General features: G+C 42.4%; 1 protein-coding gene across 2 annotated transcripts in view; it reads left to right on the forward strand.

The window, feature by feature from the left end:
- LOC126416381 (uncharacterized) overlaps window positions 1-21,428 on the forward strand; it is a 404,335-nt gene that overhangs the window by 175,004 nt on the left and 207,903 nt on the right. The gene's annotated exons all lie outside the window — the stretch shown is intronic.

Raw genomic sequence — 21,428 nt, forward strand, 5'->3', positions numbered from 1 at the left:
AATTCTGCCGAGTGTAAAGTTGGTACCGCGGTTCATTTTCTGTGCTTGAAACAGAAAATTAATCACCACTTTGATTCAACGAAGCAAGTCCAAAAAGTAAATTGCATTTAGGAAAAAAAGAAGCATTTTCACAAGTTGCTACATAGTCGTGGATTAAAACAGTGCCGGCCGGTGTGGCCGTGCGGTTAAAGGCGCTTCAGTCTGGAACCGCGTGACCGCTGCGGTCGCAGGTTCGAATCCTGCCTCGGGCATGGATGTGTGTGATGTCCTTAGGTTAGTTAGGTTTAATTAGTTCTAAGTTCTAGGCGACTCATGACCTCAGAAGTTAAGTCGCATAGTGCTCAGAGCCATTTGAACCATTAAAACAGTGATCCAGGAAATGTAGAATGAGTCCTTTTTTTTGTTTTGTTTTACGCCAATGACCACGAAATGTTTGGTCTTTAGACTAACGGTTTCGGTCAGTAATGACGACCTTCAAATCTGCTGTGAAGCAAGGGAAATGAAATAGTACTAGTGACTAGATTACGTCTTGGGACAATAAAATGTGCCACAACGAAAAATGATTACTTTCACAGATATGAAAACTGAAATATGAAGAGCCATACCTGTTTCATAAAATCTCACAATATAATAAAGCCACAGTGTCATCGTCACAAAATAAACACAAAATCAGAGCAGCATCGTCATACATATTTACATTACTTGACATTACAACTGCTACATCACGAAGATGGCGTGCTACAGACGCGAAATTTAACCGACAGGAAGAAGAAGCTGTAATATGCAAATGATTAACATTTCAGAGCATTCACACAAGGTTGGCGCCGGTGGCAACAAAAAATGGTTCAAATGGGTCTAAGCACTATGGGACTTAACATCGGAGGTCATAAGTCCCCTAGACGTAGAAACTACTTAAACCTAACTAACCTAAGGACATCACACACATCCATGCCCGAGGCAGGGTTCGAACCTGCGACCGTAGCAGCAGCACGGTTCCGGACTGAAGCGCCCAGAACCGCTGGGGCCACAACGGCCGGCCCGGTGGCAAGACCTACAACGTGCTGACATGAGGAAACTTTCCAACCGATTTCTCATACACAAACAGCAGTTGACCTGCGTTGCCTGGTGAAACGCTGTTGCGATGCCTCGCGTAAAGAGAAAAATGCGTACCATCATGTTTCCGACTTTGATAAAAGTCGGATTGTAGCCTATCGCGATTGCGGTTTATCGTATCGCGACATTGCTGCTCGCGTTGTTCGTGATCCAATGACTCTTAGCAGAATATCGAATCGATGGGTTCAGGAGGGTAATACGGAACGCCGTGCTGGATCCCAACGGCCTCCTATCACTAGCAGTCGAGATGACAGGCATCTTATCCGTATGGCTGTAACGGATCGTGCAGCCACGTCTCGATCCCTGAGTCAACAGATGTGGACGTTTGCAAGACAACAGCAATCTGCACGAACAGTTCGACGACGTTTGCAGCAGCATGGATTATCAGACCCTATAGTTCTTTATGGGTGAGTTTGGGAGTATCATAATATATAACATAAATGACCGTATCTTTTGGTTGCATTGACTCAGAAGCTTAAACTTTAAACATCTCCAAGGGACAATTTATCCTAGTATGTGATATAAATTTCAACTTTCTTCCACTCGCTCCTGAGAAAAAGGAGTCTTTAACAGACAAACGGGCAGACAGACAGTTTGATAACAAATGACAAAATAAATTAACAATTTCCGGATTTTTTGCTTTTCTTGTAAAGTGTAATTTTGTTTCTTGCCAAATTTCATGATTCTGAGCCAATGAAAAGTTCGCTATTGGGTTTGATGAGTGAGTTTACGAGTATCAAAATATGTGACATAAATGACGTATTTTTAGATTGCGCTGAATTTGAAGCTTCAGTTCTTTGGTTTGCCAAGGCACCGTTGATTTTGGTGTGTGACATAAATTTCAACTTGATTCGTCTACCCATTATGGAGAATACAGGTTTTTAACATTCGGACAGACAAATAGATATACACCGAAGTGGTCGTATAAGAGTTCCGTTTTTACCAATTGATGTATGGAACCCTAAAAGAGGTCCGAATGAACCGGGGATCCGAATTATTTCCAGTTTTGTCAATCAGGTTGCTAAGTTTCCGTCCCATATGCCTGATTTCCGTTTACTGGCTGCAGCACGTTTAAGCCGGAAGTCCGGACATAAAATAAAAAGATTTCCGCGGAAAATGTGTGGACTGGTCTTGCCGTTCCCGGGAAGTGACAGGGCATTACTTATCTGACGCGAATGTGTGTTCTGCTTTTGTGCAGTCGGGAACGCACGTTCCAGAAAAAAAGACGTGTGTATGAGAAGAGAGCCGCCAGCTGAACAAACGGCAGCGAACCTGGCCCAACCAGGCAGGAGCTTTGCGGCGCGTGCGGCAGCTGCCTCACGTTAGTAACTGTTACGCCCACCATTCAGCACCTTCCTGGAGACCATATACTTGACTCGTACAGCGTTCTCCCACTCTCCCCCTCCTACGAGCTTCCAGCACCCTCTCAAAAGGAAGCCGCTCGCAGTATGCCCGGTTGAGCTCCATTCGGCGAGTTGCGGAAGAAAGGAGCAGATGTCCTCGCCGCCTTCTTTTGTGGTAAGTGTTTTGCCTCCTCAGCGCCGTGGCTTCCCGCATCTGGCGTCCAGCATAAACACAACGAGAAGGGCGGAAAGCAGCGAAGAAGAGGAGCAGACACGTGAGGAAACTGCTAAATCGCACCGGAGTAGTGTGCGGAGGCCGCTTTGGCAGCGCGCTAAACGACTTCCCAGGGAGACCTGTGAAACGCTTTATTGCTTAACTACCACAAATTTTCGGCAATTCCGAGCTCGGGAAGTTGTCACGCCAAGTCACCGCTGTTAACGGCCTCGGGGACCGGATCTCTCTTCCCGTGACCCAGAAACAATTGACCTATTTTACCTTGACTAACTGCGCATGAGCAGCGCTACGTTTCACTTGCAGATTAGCAAAACATAATATAAAGAACATACTCGAATGAAGAATAGTAGCCGGCCGCTGTGGCCGAGCGGCTATAGGCGCTTCAGTCCGGAACCACGGGGCTACAACGGTCGCAGGTTCGAATCCTGCCTCGGGCATGGATGTGTGTGATGTCCTTAGGTTAGTTACGTTTAAGTAGTTCTAAGTCTAGGGGAAAGATGACCTCAGATGTTAAGTCCCATAGTGCTTAGAGCCATTTTTGAAGAATAGTATTGGGTTAAATGCACTTAGCACTCGAACTACATTTATTTGTGATTTTCCCTCAAACTTCCCAGAATCATTTACACATCCTTCGATTAGGTTAAACCAATTTTGACCATATAAACCTAGGTAGAATTTTCGCTGCGATCAGTTATATGCCATCAACATGTGAGAAAGGACAGCATGGAATTTGCATGATTTAACGTTTACGTGACAGTGGACTAGATTCACAATCGGAATTCTTTGAATAGCAAGTACAAATCCTATAGTCTCCGCTTTGATATGCTGACTCAGTCGTCTAACAATAACAGGATAAATGCCTGCATAATGGGATCTGCCCAGTAGTCCCTAATGCTATTTACTTCGTTCTTGTTGTAGAGTGGAATATTGTATATAACTTGAGTGCCCTCTACACTGCTGCAACTAAAATATCGACAATATTTTGTGTCTGGACAGATCTAGAAGAGCTTTGTAACAATGTAACATCTGAAAAGAAGAGAGAAATATATTACCCAGTTTCTTTTGGTCACTGTTAAGGACCTCTTCATCACATTTGTCTTTACACTACACACTAAATAAAATCAAATATACTCTAAAATCTGGAGCAAACATCACCGTGGTTCACTATTCTCGTTGAAGAGGACAAATAGTGATGCCTGTGTCAAATTTCAGAATGGATATAAAATTGCACAGGTAACAAATGTTTGTGCTCAAGTCCTTTTCACATTTATTTCATTGCCATTTGCCGGCCGCTCTGGCCGAGCGGTTCTAGGCGCTTCAGTCCGGAACAACGCTGCTGCGACAGTTGCAGGTTCGAATCCTGCCTCGGACATGGATGTGTGTGATGTCCTTAGGTTAGTTAGGTTTAACTAGTTCTAAGTCTCAGATGTTAAGTCCCTTACGCTTAGAGCCATTAGAACCATTGATTGCCATTTGAATTTTTTCTATTTTAATAATTGAAGACATAATACTGAAGTAATTACGCATTACATATTGAAATTAGAGTTGTCTGCGAAATACATACATATTCTCATATTCTACACACACACACACACACACACACACACACACACACACACACACCTCATTTCATCATGCTTCTTACGTGACTTAAACACTTTTGTAACACAAATTTTACTAACTTTTGTTGATTGAATTTAGGTGTACTTTTACAGTTGTAAGTCTGTTTTCATCATTTAAGTGTATATTATGTATAAAACATTTTTTTCTGATTAAAACAGTGTATTTAAAGCTGGCAAGAACCAGTGCAGATTTTCTGATTTTTTGCATTTGACAGTCCTTCTGGCAATAAGTGAAGAAGCTGTGGAGAATTATCGAATCGACTCCTCAGCCTACTTAATACAGAGTATAGTTTAAACCGAAACGGTTTAAAGAAAGCTATAAATAGGAGTGAGAAAGAGAGTGGTAACTTTATAAACATTACAAATGATATATCGTCAAAAGAAGAAATGAAAAGTCGTCCTGTCTTAGAAGCAAAAATAAAGCATACGGCTGAACCATGGCAGATGTCAAAATATAGTCTTCGACTTCAGATTGAGACTGGTCTCAACTGGAAATGGAAATGCCGCGTGGCTAGGGCCTCCCGTCGGGTAGACCATTCGCCTGGTACAAGTCTTTCGAGTTGACGCCATTTCGGTGACTTCCGTGTCGATGGGGATGGAATGATGAGAAGGACAACACAACACCCAGTCCCTGAGCGGAGAAAATCTCCAACCCACCTGGGAATCGAACCCGGGCCGTTAGGTATGACATTCCGTCGCGCTGACCACTCAGCTACCAGGGGCGGATTGGTCTCAACTTTTCACATGCAATGGAGGATAAAGTTTGTGAAACTTTACTTATGGAGCGCACGGCATTACACATGAAATGTCAACTGCTGAGAAATACCCAAAGAAGAAGAATATGAATGTAATACGTACAGAGGTATGTGATCTGATTAAGTGCGAAATGAAGAGCTACTACAATGAACATACCAGGAAAGAATAAACAGGTCAGTGGGACACGTACTAAAACATCCAGTTTGACGGGGATAGGGGACGAGACAAAGATCATAACATGTAAAATGTTGGGTGTCGTAACTATGTAGACATCTACATAAATAGTCCATAAGCCACTCAGCTGTACAGGGTAAAAACTGTATAGGAAGACAGAGATTGGAATACGTGCAGAAAATAATTGAAGACGTAGATTGTAAGTGCTACTCTGAGATGGGGAGGTTTGTCCTCTTATCTCGTTCTCAAGATCAATACGCGAAATGCACCTTAGTGTCAGTACGCTGGTCGCTCATCCATCGTTAAATTCAGATTCTCTGAATTTGCGCAGAAGTTATCGCTAGGCGTAAGTAGTCTCTATCCAAGATTCCCAATTTTTAAGTTCCCCGATCATTTCTGTCACCCTTTCGTATGGGTTTTACCAACCTCTTACCGTTCTACCAGCTCGTATCTAAACTCACTCCCTGTCTTCATGGCTACTTAATGAAAAAATTAAAATTATGTATATAGATAATAGTAATAATAATCTCGTGTAGCCCAATGCCCTGATTCAAGTTTTTCTTTTGGACACCACATCAGTTGCCAGCGTGTTGCTAGCCTACGTCTACATCTACATCTACATACAGTGAGGTGACATAAGGAATACGCCCTAATATTGTGTCGGATCCTATTTTGCCCTGCGTAGTGCAGGTTGTCGACGTCGCGTTGGCTCGTTGAAAGTACTCTCCAAATATATTGAGCCATGCTGTCTCTATAGCCGTACATGACTGCAAAAGTATAGTCGGTGTAGGATTTTTTGTACGAACTGACCTCTCGGTTATATCCTATACGTGTTCCATGCAATTCACGTCAGGCGGTCTGGGTGGCCAATCATTCACTCGAATTGTGCTGTGCGTCTTTCAATTAAGTCGCGCGGTGAGGTGGCGCGCTGTCCGCCAGAAAAAGTCCATCGTTGTTTTGGAACATGAAGCCCATGAATGGCTGCAAATTGTCTCCAACAAGCCAAACATAACCATTCCCAGTCAATGATCGGTTCAGTTCACCCAGAGGGCCCAGTCCATTCCATGTAAACACAGCCCACACTATTACACAGCCAGCATTAGCTTGCACAGTGCCTGTTGACTTCTTGGGTCCATGGCTTTGTGAGGTCTGCGAGACACTAAAACCCTACCATCAGCTCTTACCAACTAAAATCGGGACTCATCTGACAACGCCACCGTTTTCCAATCGTCTTAAGGTCCGACCGATGTGGTCACACGAGCCGAGGAGAGGCGCTGCAGCTGCGTGCTGTTAGCAAAGGCAACCGCGTTCGTCGTCTGTTGCCGTGGACCATGAACACCATATTTTGCCACACTGCAGAAAAGGATACGCTCGTCGTACGTCCCATGTTTATTTCTGCGGTTATTTCATGCAGTGTTGCTTGTCTGTTAGTGCTGACAACTCTAGGCAAAGTCCTGTACTGTCTGTCGTTAACTGAAGGCCGTCGGCCAATGCGTTGTCCGTAGTGAGAAGTAATGCCTGAAATTTGTTATTCTCGGCCCTCTCTTGGGATTGTGGATCTCGGAATATTGAATTCTCTGACGATGTCCGAAGAGGAATGTCCCGTACCCCTAGCTCCATCTACCATTGCACGGTCAAAGTCTATTAATCCCGTCGTGCGGCCAAAATCACATGAATCACCTGAGTACATCTGACAGCTTCGTCAAAGCAATGCCCTTTTATTCGTTGTATACGCGATACTGCCATCTTAATATGTGCATTTCGCTAATCCACGACGTTTGTCACTTTAGTGTATGTACTCCGCAAGCCACGTACTGTGGCGTAGTGTACTCTGTACCACTATTAAACATTTCTATTCCTGTTCCACTTGCAAATAGAGCGAGGGAACTCCGACCCTTCCTTTCAAAGATTCCCATTTGAGTTCCCGAAGCATCTCGGGAATACTTGTCTATTGTTCGAGCCTACCGGTAACAAATCTAGCAGTTCGCCATTAAACTGCTTCGATGTCTTCCTTTTGTCCGACATGGTGCGGATCCCAAACACAGGAGCTGTACTCAAAAATAGGTCGCACCAGTTTCCTACCTGAGTTATCCAGCAAGGTAATGGGATACTCCAGTTTAACCCTTTCGGTCACGAATTATTTTTTTCCTGAAAAAAATTGTGGCTTTGCTATCCAGTTCTTCGAATTAAATTACGATTTTTCAGATGTACAAAATATTCGGAGGTTCTCCCCCCCTCCCCCGGGGGGGATACAACGCGTCCCAAAATGAGGACATTGTGTTCAAGTGGGTGCAGTATAAGTAAAAATGTCAAAGTATTTTATATGATTTTATTTCACCGAAATACATAAATTACACAAATGAAGCATTTGCATAATCATTTGGGCCGCACACTACTAACAATAACGGCTGAGAAAAAAAAGAAAAAAAAAACGGAATGGACCAACGAGAGAATAGCATACCGCGGGATGTACACCCCTGATCTTTAGTTTTTGACGAATAAGTTTGCGAGTCTCGAAACTGTGACATATATAGCCGTATCTTTTGACGGCATTGACTTAGAAGCTTAAATTTTTCACATTGCCAAGGGGTCGCACACCTTTCTTAACGATGCAGTTGACTTTTCTGTTTGCGTAATGGAAAGACATATGCATCCTGCCCGACGAGTAGTCACACGTAAGAGTAACGCACATGCTGCGTGTTGTCACAGCAGTAAGCCATGTGCAAGACAACGCGAGCAAGGTTGCACGCGAGGTGGAAGAAGGAACGTTCTTGGAAGAAAAACAGAAGCAGCTATTACGCCAATGTGTGCCAGGTGGTTCACATCGCTGTAGTCGCAGGCGACTGTGGGTAAGAGAAACGCGGGAGGAAACGCTGCAGGCTGGTTGTTGAGAAATTATAAACGGAATTACAGGAGACTTCTGGGTAAGTCATGATTAGTACCAGTGCAAGTTCGATGTCGATACGTCTAAAATGAATTATAACCGATGTTTCTGTATAGGGAAGACAAGACATCCATATCTTTGAGATGAAGTTGTATACCAGCTGATTTGTGTTCTCGTATTATGACGTTCTTAGATAATACAAATCTCCTTCATCATAACCAACATGGATTCCGCAAACAGAGATCATGTGAAACTCAGCTCGCCCTATTTGCCCAAGAAATTCACAGTGCCGTAGACACTGGCGAGCAGATTGATGCCGTATTCCTGGACTTCAGGAAGGCATTTGATACGGTTCCGCACTTACGTTTAGTGAAAAAAAATACGAGCTTACGGAATATCGGACCAGGTTTGTGATTGGATTCAGGATTTCCTAGAAGAAAGAACACAACATGTCATTCTCAACGGTTCAAAATCTGCAGATGTAGAGGTAATTTCGGGAGTACCGCAGGGAAGCGTGATAGGACCTTTATTGTTTACAATATACATAAATGACTTAGTTGACAACATCGGTAGCTCCGTGAGGCTATTTGCAGATGACACGGTTGTCTACAAGAAAGTAGCAACATCAGAAGACTCGTACGTACTCCAGGAGGACCTGCAGAGGATTAATGCATGGTGCGACAGCTGGCAGCTTTCCCTAAACGTAGATAAATGTAATATAATGCGCATACATAGGGGCAGAAATCATTCCAGTACGATTATGCCATAGGTGGTAAATCATTGGAAGCGGTAACGACCGTAAAATACTTAGGAGTTACTATCCGGAGCGATCTGAAGTGGAATGATCACATAAAACAAATAGTGGGAAAAGCAGGCGCCAGGTTGAGATTCATAGGAAGAATTCTAAGAAAATGTGACTCATCGACGAAAGAAGTAGCTTACAAAACGCTTGTTCGTCCGATTCTTGAGTATTGCTCATCAGTATGGGACCCTTACCAGGTTGGATTAATAGAAGAGATAGACATGATCCAGCGAAAAGCAGCGCGATTCGTCATGGGGACATTTAGTCAGCGCGAGAGCGTTACGGAGATGCTGAACAAGCTCCAGTGGCGGACACTTCAAGAAAGGCGTTACGCAATACGGAGAGGTTTATTATCGAAATTACGAGAGAGCACATTCCGGGAAGAGATGGGCAACATATTACTACCGCCCACATATATCTCGCGTAATGATCACAACGAAAAGATCCGAGAAATTAGAGTAAATACGGAGACTTACAAGCAGTCGTTCTTCCCACGCACAATTCGTGAATGGAACAGGGAAGGGGGGATCAGATAGTGGTACAATAAGTACCCTCCGCCACACACCGTAAGGTGGCTCGCGGAGTATAGATGTAGATGTAGATTACTGGTAGTTGATAATACCGTTGCTCTGTGCCTTAAAAGCGAAAGATTCTGTCAGGCTTTCCTGTTCCGATGTACATGTTGCCAAGGTTGTTGCAACTACGCTGGGAAGCCCTTAGATATCTTCCACACAGTCCCATCTCTCCCCGTGCGATGTCTGCATGTTTGGAGCCATGTAGAAAGACATTCGTAACCATCTGTTTGATTCGGCAGAAGAGATATACGCCCGGGTGCCATCAAAGTTTCGTAGGCAGCCGTAAACGTTTTTCCATGAAGGCAGTGACGTCATGTCTCACAGTGAGATAATTTTATTAACAGCTATGGCGATTACTTTTGAAGTAATGAACAGTTTACTCACTTTTTTTCCATCTGTCTCGTTTTCATTTGCCTGCTGATAATCACACATCAAAAAAAGTTTTGCATCACTTCGGTTCCGAGATTTCCGGAACCTGTACAGAAAATTGGAATCGGGATCAACATAAACATCATTTCCGCCCTTTTTATTGCTCATGAAACCACACATTGCATATTGTACCACTGTACAGCGAGACCTTCAGAGGGGGTGGTCCAGACTGCTGTACACATCGGTACCTGTAATACCCATTAGCACATCCTTCGTCCGCAGGAGAGCTTCTGTAAAGTTTGGAAGGTAGGAGACGAGGTACTGGCAGAAGTAAAGCTGTGGGGACGGGGCGAGAGTCGTACTTGGATAGCTCAGTTTGTAGAGCGCTTGCCCGCGAAAGGCAAAGGTCCCGAGTTTACAGTTTTAATCTGCCAGGAAGTTTCATCTCCTTATGGAATCCTCTCTAAATTCTCCTAATGCTTTGCGTGGATTTTTTCCTTCACTTTGAAGGTTTGATAGCATTTTCTTCGTTTTGTGAGTCTGAAACTTTAACCATGCTCGGTGTCTTTCAAAAATGGTTCAAATGGCTCTGAGCACTATGGCACTTAACATCTGAGGTCATCAGTCCCCTAGAACTTAGAACTACTTAAACCTGACTAACCTAAGGACATCACACACATCCATGCCCGAGGCAGGATTCGAACCTGCGACCGTAGCGGTCGCGCGGTTCCAGACTGAAGCGCCTAGAACCGCTCGGTCACCAGCGGCCGGCTCGGTGTCTTTCTTCATGGTATTTGTCACATGCCTGTTTTCGTGGTGGGTTCAAGGGAGCTAGATTCTCGGCATGTTTGTTGAGACCCGGTGCCAGTTTTTCTATATTATCTGTTGCTTTAATGGTTTGCGCTATTTGTTGGTATTTGTCCTTTTTAATTAGCTGGTATATGTCGTATCTCTTTCTTGTTTTATTAGTTTTTTCATTTGACTTTAATTTTATCTAAGTAGTGGTCTGAATTCATGTCTACTCTCATCTCAGTACTCTAGCACTGTATACTTCCTTATCAAAATTTTTGTCTGTTCGGATATGGTCTAGCTGCCACTTTCTCCAGTCTGGGTGTTTCCATGTTCCAAGTTTTTTGGGTTCCTCATGAAGTATGTTGATTGAGATTTAAGGTTGTGTTCTCTGCAGAGTTGTACATGTCTTTGACCTTTCTTGATTGTAAAGTTATGTGAACTCCATTTTCCAATTACATCTTTACAGTTCGTTTCTTTTCCCAGCTGGGCGTCGAAGCCTCCCAAAAATATTTTTAAATTTCTTTTATTTATTCTGTTAACAGTTTTTCGAGAAGGTCCCAAAATTTACCTACCTCTTCTTTGTTTTTGTTAAATTTTTCTTTTCATTTGTAGGGGCGTGAGTATTTACAATTGTGTAGGTTTTGTTCATTGTTTTAAAAGCCAAAGAAGCAATTCTTGGTGATACTGCTTGAAAATCAGTTACTGAATCTTTTATTTTTATGTTCACTGTTCCAGATTGGGGACATTGCTTCATAACCCTTTTTCCTGCTGTCCCATTATAAATTCTATATCCTTATGATTTGAGTGGCTTTCCGTTTGTGTTTTTCGTTTCTTGGAGCCCCACTGTTAAATTTTTTAGTTTACTTAATTCATCTGTGCCAGTACCGGTTCCCATCAGATTACTGAAGTTAAGCGCTGTCGGGTTGGGCTAGCACTTAGATGGATGACCATCCGCTCTGCCGAGCGCAGTTAGCAAGTGGGGTGCACACAGCCCTTGTGAGGCAAACTAAGGAGCCACTTGATTGAGAAGTAGCGGCTCCGGTCTCGGTAACTGACATACGGTCGGGAGAGCGGTGTGCTGACCACGTGGCCTTCCATATCCCCATCCAGTGACGCCTGTGGGCTGAGAATTACACGGCGGGCGGTCGGTGCCGTTGGGCCGTCATGGCCTATTCGGGAGGAGTTAAATTTAATTTTAATTCATGTGTGAAATTCTTGAGTTTTCTTAAGTAGAGAGTTTCTGTTGTTCGTTGCTATACAATCTATTTGCTTCTGTTGAATCTTCTTTCTGCCTGCCAGTATGCAACGGAGTCATTGCAAATGCTCGGGTTTGTTGCTGTCTTCTAGATGGATACCCACCAAATCTGAAGTAGGTTTTGCCTGCCTTTTTGGCCCTGACGGTGATATTTTTATCCGAAAAGACCTTTCCATATTTGAGTGTCAAGGGTAATTAACCTTAGCTGGAGCTAGTTCCGATTTACAACTACGGTTGTTAACCGAAGAGGGTATGTTTGGTCCGCGAGAGCTATTGTTTTTCTCTTAAGTGCGCCTGTAAACTGGTTAAGACCCCTCTGTCCACCACCAGGGTGGCGCCACGTAGGAGTATCACCTCTCCTACTACGACAGAGTAATAGGTTTGTGTTAAACTGTTTTATTGGCTCTGGTTTTTTCTATCATTCAGCCATCTCCAAAATATGGCACATACTCTAGTTTAGTCACACAACGACATTATCACACAGGCACGAGATAAATTCGAATCGCAAGTTTGTCATTAAAAATGGAAAAAAATGGAAATACTATCGATGACAGTCTGCAAAAGCAGGTTTACTAAATACAACCTTCAGAACTTCCTTCACCGAAGAAGACGAAGTAAATGTTCCAGAATTCGAACCAAGAACAGTAACTCAAAAGTAGATATCCTTGGTGTAGCGAAGCAGCTTAAAACAGTTAAGAAAGGCAAGGCTTCTGGTGTAGATTGTATACCAGTCTGGTTCCTTTCAAGGTGTGCTGAGGCAGTAGCTGCAAATTTAACAATCATATACAACCGCTCGCTCGACGAAAGATCCGTACCCAAATACTGGAAAATTGAACAGGTCACACCAAACTTCAAGAAAGGCAGTAGGAGTAATCCAGTAAATTACAGGCCCATATCATGAACGTCGATATGCGGCGGGATTGTGGAACATATATTTTGTTCGAACACCATGAATCACCTCGAAGAGAACACTCTATTGACACATACTGAACACGGATTTAGAAAACATCGTTCTTCTGAAACACAACTAGCTCTTTACTCACACGAAGTATTGAGTACTATCGACAAGGGATTTCAAATAGTTTCCGTACTGCCAGATGTGTCAGGCAGGTCACGATTCGTGATAACTAACGGAAAGGCATCGAGTAAAACAGAAGTGATTTCTGGAGTTCCCTAAGGTAGTGTTATGGGGCCCCTGCTGTTCCTTATTTATATAAACGATTTAGGAGACAATCTGAGCAGCCGTCTTAGGTTGTTTGCAGAAGATGCTGTCGTTTATCGTCTGGTAAAATCATCAGAAGATCAAAACAAATTGCAAAACGATTTAGAAAAGATATATTTATGGTGCGAAAATTGGCAGTTGACAAATAATGAAAAGTGTGAGGTCATCCACATGAGTGCTAAAAGGGATCTGTTAAACTTCGGTTACACGATAAATCAATCAAATCTAAATGCCGTGAATTCAATTAAATACCGAGCCATTACAATTACGAACAACTTAAATTGAAAGGAACGTAAAGAAAATGTTGTGGGGAAGGCGAACCAAGACTGCGTTTTCTTGGCAGAACACTTAGAAAATGCAACAGATCTGCTTAAGAGACACCCTACACTACGCTTGTCCGTCCTCTTTTGGAGTACTGCTGCGCGGTCTAGGACGCTTACCAGACAAGAGTAACGGAGTACATCGAAAAGAGTTTAAAAAATGGCAGCGCGTTTGTATTATCGAGAAATAGGGAAGAGAGACTTCACTGAAACAAGGGCGTTTCTGGTTGCGGCGGGATCTTTTCACGAAATTTCAATCATCAACTTTCTCCTCCGAATGAGAAAATATTTTGTTGACGCCTTTCAGCATAGGGAGAAACGAACATCATAATAAAATAAGGGAAATCAGAGCTCGCACGGAAAGATATCGAAGTTCGCTTTTTCAGCTCGCTGTTCAAGAGTGGAATAATATAGAATTAGTGTGAAGTTGGTTCGATAAACCCTCTACCAAGCATTTCGTTATGACATTCACGAATTGAACAGTGACCCGAAAGTAGAATAAATTTTCTTTACTTCATGTCTATGGTCACAAATTTTTATGTCATCAGACTACCGGTTTCGGTCTATAATGACCATCTTCAGATGGTCTTATGAAAACATGAGCCACTATGGCTCCATATATTAGGACATGTTTTTATAAAACATATCTGAAGATGGTCGTTATAGACCGAAACCGGTAGTCTGATGAGATAATAATTTGTGACCATAGAAGTGAAGTAAAGGAAATTCGCTTAAGTGTAAGTTGCAAAAGTAGCCTTGTACATGTAGAAGTACAGGATGGTTCCGTGATGCGGTCCTTTAAAAAACTGAATCCATGCAGATTTGTTTAGAGAGAAAATATGTGGCAAAGAAGTCTTCAAGACCTTGTCCTACTCGTGACTGCCCATGTTGTTCCCGCCTGCCAGTCTGTTCGTTATCCCGCAAGCCACAATGGCGCTTTACCCAAACAAATGGTTCAAATGGCTCTGAGCACTATGGGACTTAACGGCTGAGGTCATCAGTCCCCTAGAACTTAGAACTACTTAAACCTAGCTAACCTAAGGACATCACATACATCCATGCCCGAGGCAGGATTCGAACCTGGGACCGTAACGGTCGCGCGGTTCCAGACTGAAGCGCCTAGAACCGCTCGGCCACACCGGCCGGCGTACCCAAACAAATCCAATTTCCATGTTGTTCTGTTGTGAAGTGCCCTCTTTTGCATTATCTCGAACGCTACAGAATTGCCTGCAATAGGATCACATTCAGAATGTGATAAATCTATCGCCTAGGGAACACAATTGAGAAGCGAGTAAGCGGCAGGAGCTGCTAACGCCGGTATGTTTGCTGACAATCTACTGGCGAGCTACGCAAGAGCGGCTGCAGCACGTGCGCGGCGTACAAGCGCTCCCCTGGTCTGGAATACGAGGGGGAATACACGACTGAGATAGGTGGCATGTTTCCGCAAATCTGCTGCGGCGCACACACAGGACGGGATGTTGAGCAGCCATTGTGTACGCACCCGCCAAGTGTAGGAACGCACAGAAAACAGATGTGTATCCGGAGAGGAGCGCACGGCACGCCGGCGGAATGCAGCTGCCTGCCATAGGCGGCCGCGCCGCCGTTATCGAGGAATCCGCCCGTGCGGCTCTGGTTAAAAATACACGGCGCTCTCTGTTCTATTAAGTAACGGCACAAAACGAAGAGCCCCCGGCGTCTCTCGTGGCACGTGGGAAGCGGGGACACCCGCAGCCTCTATTCCAGTGGTGCTGTAACGTATGTTTTCCTGGGCGCGCCTTGGGGGCTGATCTTCCTATCCGCTATTGTGGGCGTAAGAGCCAGTTTCCGGTTGGAGAGAAGGCACTTTCTTTTTCGACCAGTACATCATGGATCGGTCTGTTCCTAGTCTTCCTAGGTGGGTTATGAACGGAGCCGGTTAGGCTAAGAGCTACGAAATTTACCGTGACGACAGGTGTTAGTATTCGGGAACTATGTGGTATTCCCAGAATGAGATCTTCACTCTGCAGCGGTGTGTGCTTTTACATGAAACTTACTGGCAGATGAAAACTGTGTACCGGACCGAGACTGGAAATGGGGACCTTTGCATTTCGCGGGCAAGAGATCTACTGACTGAGCACGTCCTGTGTGACCAAGCACGACTCAAGACACATCCTCACAGCTCTAGATCCGCCAGTACTTCATCTGCTGTGAGGACGGGTAGTGAGTCGTTCTTGGGTAGCGCAGTCGGTAGAGCACTGTCTGGAGTCGAGTCTCGCTCCGGCACACAGTTTTAATCTGCCAAGAAGTTTAAAATCAGCGCACGCTCCGCTCCACTCCACTCCGCTCCACTCTTCCCGGCCGAATCTGTGCATGCATCCAAAGAGGTTGCAACGTGTTGTTGATAAGCGTGCTCATTCTACCAAATTGTTCGTAAATATGGCTCAGTATTGTCATATCTGTAATGACATCAAGTATCCTCTCAACGCGTGAAGTTTCACTTCGTCTTCTCCTCACTTCTATGTGCTTCATGTGTTTTGTGAGGCTGTGTATGTTGGGATGGGATTGATTGATTGGTATATATCTGATTGCTGGTAGTAAAGGATGGTGTGTGTAACATCGGATCTGTTTCAAATAGTTCAGTTCATGACATAAGTTCATGGCTTGTAGAAAATAAACTAACACTAAATAACAGTGAGGCTCAGTTTTTACAATTTCTAACAAACAATTCAACCAAACCCGACGTTTTAATTTCGCAGAATGGGCACAGAAACTAGTGGAGCTACTGCAGCTACATCTTTATTTTCAGGACATGATCAGAAAGTTGACGAACACAGTACTGCGGCCACCGCACACAGTTGCAATGCTGACGGTGGGCCATCCACAACATGTTCAACAGACCTCGTCTGGACTCAAGTCCTGCTTTGTGACGAAAGCTCCGAGATTGAAACAGTTCAAATTCCTAGGTGTTTAGATAGATAGTAAGCTGTCGTGGAAAGCTCACGTTCAGGATCTTTTTCAAAAGACTTAATGCTGCCATTTTTACTGTTCGAACGATATTTGAAGTAAGTGATCGTTAGAAATGAAAATTAGTGTACTTCGCATATTTTCATTCTCTTATGTCGAGTGGCATTATATTTTGGGATAGCTCCTACTATTCTAAAAGGATATTTTTGGCTCAGAATATTTTCGGGCAATAAATAGTGTAAGTTCGCGAATCTCTTGTCGACCGCTGTTCACTAGTACTTGTATTTTAACATTGGCATCTCAATATCTATATTCTTTACTGTCGTTTCTTGTTAACAATTAGCTGGTTTCACTAAGTCAACACTAGGCAGAAATCCAATCTGAATTTGGATCGCCCTTCCTTAACTCTTATGCAGAAAGGTGTGCAGTATACTGCTGCATCCATTTTCAATGAGGACTACAAGAATTCAAAAATCTTAGCAGTAATCCACGCGCTTTCAAATCGAAACTGAAGGGTTTCCTCATGAGTCACTCCTATTCTGTTGAGGAGTTCCTTAAAAAATTAAGCTGATTCTTGTGTTATATTGTTCATTAGGTTTATTTAAACTTTTGCCTTGATTTTTTGGGTTCATAAACATTTTATTTTCTCTGTTATTACCTTTATGTTGTAATTTCAGATACTGACACGTTCCATGACCTTGGAGATTTGCTCCTCAATTTGGTCCTACGGAACTAAACGTGTAAATAAAATAAATAAATCACATGATTTGCATTTAAGAAAGATAGTACATTACCATCGTGTCTAATGGGTGTTGTGTTCATTGTAAATGAAGTGTCTTCAAGAAGCGATTTGGGCTTTATAAGATGTGCATCTATCTCTCCGTTCACGAATCAAAACATCGTATAGTTTGGAAATTAGACTGTTATGTCGAACAGAGTACAGTATTAGCTAATTTGCACAAACAGGAAATAGAACGTAAACTTCAGGTACTTTCTGTGTTGTGCGTGCGGTCCTGTGCTGGTGCATTAAAGCGATCACCTCCTCGGTTCAGAGAATGCTGTGTTTACATTGCTCACTCTAGGCGGAGGGGTCCGCCTGATGGATGTTGAGCCGAAAGCGTTTAAACGGAGATGTTTGTCTCCTGAACTCATGTTTTTAGTCGAATCTGAGACCCCTTCGGGCTTGTTTAGAGTGCTCTTTGAGGACGAAAGCACTCGTAAATGGAAGCCAGGTTAGGGACGTTGTGTTTGTGGAGCTTCACATGTGTAGTGCTGTTTTAAGTGACAACGGAGATTGATGTAACACTGACGAAATTCTTCAGAGATATTAACAAATTTCATAGATGTGTTTTAGACCATAACCTGGGCGTCTGCGGAAACTGTTCATGAACCAGTACGGTATGAAATACAAAATTAGGATTTGTTTACTCGTGTTGAGCCCAAAGGGGCGATCTGTAGTGATTACTTAGGAGAAGACCTTCTCAGTTGAGACCGCTCAAAAAAATTTTATTGTACATATCCGGTGTCGGTAAAACATTTTCAGATCTGTATTGAAATTACAAGAAGTGCTACAAACTGTTATACAGATAATGCGACATTAACCAACAGAAGAAACGTATGACAACATAGCTTCGTAATGGTTATTACAAACATCTTGTGCCTCCTACACACAAAATCTTTCCTTTGAACTTCCAGATACATTAAACATGAAATGAGCAATGCGTTGTCACGTCAAAATTAAAACTGCTATGTACATCACAATTCGCCAAAGCATCGTTCCCACAATGTAACACGTCATGCTTACCATAGCGCCACAAGACTGACTATCAGTGTCCAAAGCGTGAGACGAACTGATCACAAGCACAGTAGGTGTCGGTGTAGTACATAGATTCTATCAGTAAAAGTCAAATACGTAATTTAAAAACAACCATGATCCCAAATATACATATTTGAGAAATTTTGAATTGTTTATAAAATACTTTTGACGATTTCTTCATGACAGAATACAGCTAAGAAACCCCATATACCATATTTTACGATACTAGGATTATATTATTACAAAGCTGCAAGTACCTTTTTCGACAGCATCGAATAGTAAGCGACAGACATAGTTACAAAAGAAAAATAATTCCTTTTATTTTTTAGAAAAAAGGTATGATAAGAAATGGAAGTTAGACTGTAGGCTAAAGAATTTTTTTGTAAATTATTAAAATCAAAGTACAGCTGTGTTCAGCCATGTATATGAAGCGGGCGCAACAGTCTGAAAATTATATCATTATAGTGCAACGCATCATATTTAGTGCACCAAAAAAAGTTAGGCCAGGGTCATTAACACTACGTGGGATACTAACGGAAACCCGTCACAAATAAGTACAGCATGCATCTTTGATTGAGTACATTTACGTCTGTAACCAAAGACTACTGGGCATGAGAAACCAAAAGGCAGTCCTGACTCACAAACCTACGAAAGCTCATTCATTGCTGTATTAATCCTGCAACTGAATACCATCCTTTGTCTGAAGAATAGACGGCCAAAGCTTTACTAGATATCTACCTATGAACGTACACTTCGGACTATGTAGTGGTGAAAATGTCGTATAACTGTTGATGTATTTCATACGTTGACATCTAGCGGAACTTTGGCCGTCTACTCTTCAGATAGAAGATGGTATTTAGTTCCTACAAAGTGGAAATTTTTCAGATCCTAACCGTTAATACTGCACGAATTATTGGACAGTGGTTTGGCATACACTTTGATTTAGGTTATTATGAGTATGATGGTCTACTTTATACCGCTTAAATAGAGGATAATCGCAGACATATGATAGGTTGTCAGACGTCTTTGATTCCATTTGTCTGTGCTATTGTGCAACAGCTATTGTGCTTGCGGTCAGTTCGTCTCAAGCATTAACTACTGGCAGTCTTGTGGCGCCCTTGTGGGCATGACGTATGTTATTACGTATGATATAGAAACGATGTTTTGGCGAGTTGTGATGTACATAATAATTTTAGTTTTGAGGTGCCATTGCATCGCTCATTTCATGTTTTATGTACCTGTAAATTCAATGGAAAGATTTTGTGGGCAGGTGGCAAAGATGTTTGTAATAACGTTCATGAAGGTACGTTGTCATTTCATTACAGATCTGAAGATGTTTAGCAACATGAAATCCTGGTAGTATGGGGCCAGGTACCCTGGGAAGGCATTATACAATTTTTCTGAGGAAAAATAAGAATTCATTTTCGCCAGTTTCTTAGCTGCTGCCAAAGTGATAAAGTATTTGCTAGATCGCAAGATGACTGATTCACTGATGGTGAAGGCATTTCAAAGAAAGTAGTCCAAAACATTTATGGTATCCGAACAAATCGTTTATTTTATATATATATATATATATATATATATATATATATATATATATATATAAAACGAAGGCAATCATGCTGATTGATGTCCCCCTGACGGCTAAAGAACATTTGCTTGAAACATTTTGTAATTTTCATCTGGACAAACAGTTATTTAGGGTAAAATGTTTGAAGCAAATTTTCTTTAGCTGTCAGGAGGACATCTATCAGCATGACTGCCTTCGTTGTAGCTTTGTTTTTTTACAAAGATATGAACAGCGGTATGACTTTTTTAAATGACACCCTGTATTTTTTATTCGGTAATTCATTTCCGAAAAACAAACCTATTTCGCAACATTCTTTGGGCTCTTAAAACAATGTATGTACATGAAATGCGGGATTCATGAGGGTAATGCATCAAAAGGATAATTTTAAAGGAACCATTGTGGTACTAATTATGCTATTACCGGGATAATATTTAAAGATATGTGAACTATGCAATTTTTGGACACTATTTCAAGTTATTCCTCAAGCCCTCCATGTCAATAAACCCTTTAATTTCCTGATGCTACTCGCCGACGTGTAATCACAAGCAATCATTGTTACTGTACCATATTTGACACAACTTACACACCGTTGCGTATCGGAGTGCCAACGGTTTACTCGTAATATCAAAGGCAGTTATTGGAGTCGCACCAAGCCTGATGACACATTGCATTTGAAATCTCTTTAAACATGGTTTGAAATGCAGGATTTGGTTCCCTGTTCTGTCGTTAGATCAATCACTAACTGTTACATCAGTATTAACTAATGAACTGATAATGCTACGTCGTTCACAGAAGCAACTCATGTCCTTTACGCTGGAAAAGTAAAAATTTCTCGACTTAACGGAGGAACACTACGTCTTTAGTTAAAAAAGAATGAACTTGTTTATCAACGTAATCAGCTTTTATGTCAGTGTACTAGTAGTGCTACAGGGTAAACTGCGCCACGCAGCGTATGATGGTTTGGGGGGTATCTATGTAGATGTAGAACGTTTCCCAGCGAGCAGATTATAAATTTGAAGGGCGACTCGGAAAGATTCACAAAACTCTACCCTGCTTCCGATGGATGTTTTCCGTCATCAGTATTATACTGATGAAAGAATACTTTCATTTTTCTTTGAAATCTATATCATTTCTCACGTTTCTTTTTATCCATGTGGCTGTGATGACTTGCGTAGTGTTTTCCAATTATATTTTTACCAGTCACAAGATAGTAAAGAATAAGATACCGCTTTGCATCCCCGTAGCCTCCTCAACAGAAAAAAAATCCAACTTAGCAACCTATATCGAAATCTACAGCACACTCCTAGACATTTAAAATACTATGTTGTAATTATATTTTGTCAAACTAATAACTAGTACTGTGCACCATGAAACTGTATTTCGTTTGCTAGGAAATCGTACCAAAGGCGTTAATCATGAAGACTATTGTGATTCTTCCAGAGGCAGGTCGATGTTGTTAGCTCTAAAACATGTTCCTAGTGTTGCATTCATTTTTTTTCGCACAGATCCCTGAAAAAGCGGTCACGAACTCGATCCTTTTCTGCACGAGCGAACCTCTTCTTTTGCTTTTGTTGATGTCCCGTATAAAATTTCGCAGGGCTCTGTTACCACCCACAGGAGCTTTCACTAGCCTGAGG

This window comes from Schistocerca serialis, chromosome 1, assembly GCF_023864345.2.
Source record: "Schistocerca serialis cubense isolate TAMUIC-IGC-003099 chromosome 1, iqSchSeri2.2, whole genome shotgun sequence".
NCBI classification, from domain to species: Eukaryota; Metazoa; Arthropoda; class Insecta; order Orthoptera; family Acrididae; genus Schistocerca; species Schistocerca serialis.